At 39.0% G+C, this 2566-nt stretch overlaps 1 pseudogene; it reads left to right on the forward strand.

Moving 5' to 3' along the window:
• The first annotated feature begins 478 nt into the window (after positions 1–478).
• Positions 479–1880, forward strand: LOC129721758 (phenoloxidase-activating factor 3-like; annotated as a pseudogene).
• Positions 1881–2566: the final 686 nt, after the last annotated feature.

The following is a 2566-nucleotide window of genomic DNA, read 5'->3' on the forward strand; positions in this document are numbered from 1 at the left end:
CATTGAACCTATTAGTTGAATACGGTGAAAAATTCCAGTCCCAACATAGAAACGAGTTCTCTGCTTATAACGATTTTCTGAGGATTTCCAAATCTGGCGAGAAGTCATTCCAGATAGTACAGGAATGAGTATGTAGAACAGCGACTAATTCAATCTAGTGCTATGTGCAGGACCCCTCTCCAATAGTGGACCAATCGTTGGAATAACTTCTTTGAAACATAAATCGCAATTTATAAATGTTTTTCGTGATTTCTGAACCAGATTGGCCGGAGAAGATGTTTTCGAAGGAAGTTTTCTAAAAATTCCTCGCATAAATTAAGCTAATCTGGCAGGTGTTCTACTGTAGTTGAATTTACCCTAGCTCCATCATAGGAACACGTTCTTTACGTAAAACGAGATTGTGGGGTTTTTGCCAATTCAAGCGGAAAGTCGTTCGCGATAACAGACATTTTAGTGTCTATTTACTGAAGAGTATTTCAATGTTTCAAAGACCGTTCAGTTCCACAGTAAACGTTTAGCTTCCAACGCGATCGGTTTACAATTGCATTTTTTCATTTACTTAGTGTTTTTTTTTAATATAATCTTCATTTCGTCGATAAAATCGTATGAAATAAACCATGCTGTTAATAGCGACAGTATTCTTTGTGATACTAACCACTGTCAGTTCACAGGAGTTTGGTGATGATGTCTTCAAATCAATCGCAGAACGACAAGGTACTGCACCTTGGGATTGAGCAATTGACAGGGTTTAAGCTCTTACACCTGCGGCGGGACTATGTTTAGTGTCACCGCTAGATATATTATGCAATGACTTTGATTAGATTTTTAGGAAAGTAATCTAATTTCTGTGTTGTTACAGAGCGTGATGCAAAAAAGCTTTGTGAATCAGTTACACCAGATGCTACAAAGACGTATTCCAAACTTCTTCCCCGTCAGTGTGGTATCTATGATCCAAACCGTATCGTTGGTGGAGAAACAACACGAGTATTCGAATTTCCGTGGATGGCGTTACTTATGAGGAATGACACGCGGTTTTCATGTGCGGGAACATTAATCAGCAGACGCTTCGTTCTTACGGCGGCTCAATGTTTTATACACAAAATGTAAACTTTTAGAAAATTTATCTGAAGTGTTTAAAAATCATAATTTTCATATTTTAGTGAAAAAGTTCGCCTAGGAGAGCATACACTCAATCAGGTTAGGTTAGAGATTGCAACTTGGATAACGGAGACTGCGCTGCACCAGTTCGAGATTACAACATTGAGTGCATCCTTAAACATCCAGGGTATTCAACGCGAAATGTAAAAGAGGATATTGCATTGATACGCTTAGGTGAAAACGTGCAGTTTGAAGGTAATCGGTCGTTTGTTTGTACCCAGTATGATAAGTTCATTATATCAACCGACAGATCACATTCAACCAATTTGCTTACCGCACACACCGGAACTGAGGAACTATCAACCTCCTCAGTATATTATCACAGGATGGGGTGCGATGAGTGCTGAAGACTTTACCTTATCGAACACTCTACAAAAGGCAACAGTTTTACCTCTCAACATTTCCGAATGTCAAAATCAGTTCAAAATCTCTCAAAGGGGACCAAAACCAATAAACGAAAAACAGTTGTGCGTAGGAGGTGGAAACTCCGATACCTGCGCAGGAGATTCCGGAGGTCCGTTGGGGTACGCCGCAAAGCTCTCCGGAGTACGATTTGTTCAGTTTGGTATAACATCATTTGGAGGCAAATGTGGCGTTTCACTGGCCATTTATACCAATGTGGCAGAATATATGGATTGGATCATCGCTAATATGGAACCTTAATTATTCTTTAAACTTCTAGTTATCAGTAAATGACGGTATCACTCACTTGTTTTAAGCTGCGTCAGGTTTACATTTCATTAAAAAAAAAGAAAACCTACTGGAAAATTTCTGAACTGTTTTCGGTCTTTATTGCCTGAACAACATCATCAAATTACTTTGATATTGGAATACGTGCGGCAGGCAGCAAATCCCTGTTAAGGTAGCGTATTTTCCGAGGCGGTTGTCAAGTAAAATGAATCGGAGAGTAGATTCGCTACGATCCTTTTGTAGTAAGGCCTAAAGCACAGAGCTGCATCAAACGTAACCCTCAATTATCGATTCTGGTTGATTTTTGTCAGAGTGAAATTTTTCGGATCATTTTCCAATGGAAGGAAATTTGACAGCATCCACTGTTAAGATTATTGTAACACCACTTGGGAAAAATGTCTACTAGTTGCGGGGATCAACTACTCAACATCGTTCGCAAAAAAGAAACATACGGCAACTGTCAGGTAATATTAGAGACACAGCATTTTTGTACAACGCAAAAAGCAGTGGATCTAGATTACTGCCTTGCAGAATGTCTGCTAGACTCGAAAAATTAGCGAAACAATTGTCTCGAATAATTTTGAGCAAGCGTTTTAATCCTGTGCAAAGGGAGCATGAAAAATTCTCAGCAAACAGCTGACATGAATCAACTGAGGAAATGCCCGAAATCACATGGATTTATTGTTAATCGTGAAGGATTAAACAATTATATCATATC

The sequence above is a fragment of the Wyeomyia smithii genome, chromosome 2, assembly GCF_029784165.1.
Source record: "Wyeomyia smithii strain HCP4-BCI-WySm-NY-G18 chromosome 2, ASM2978416v1, whole genome shotgun sequence".
NCBI classification, from domain to species: Eukaryota; Metazoa; Arthropoda; class Insecta; order Diptera; family Culicidae; genus Wyeomyia; species Wyeomyia smithii.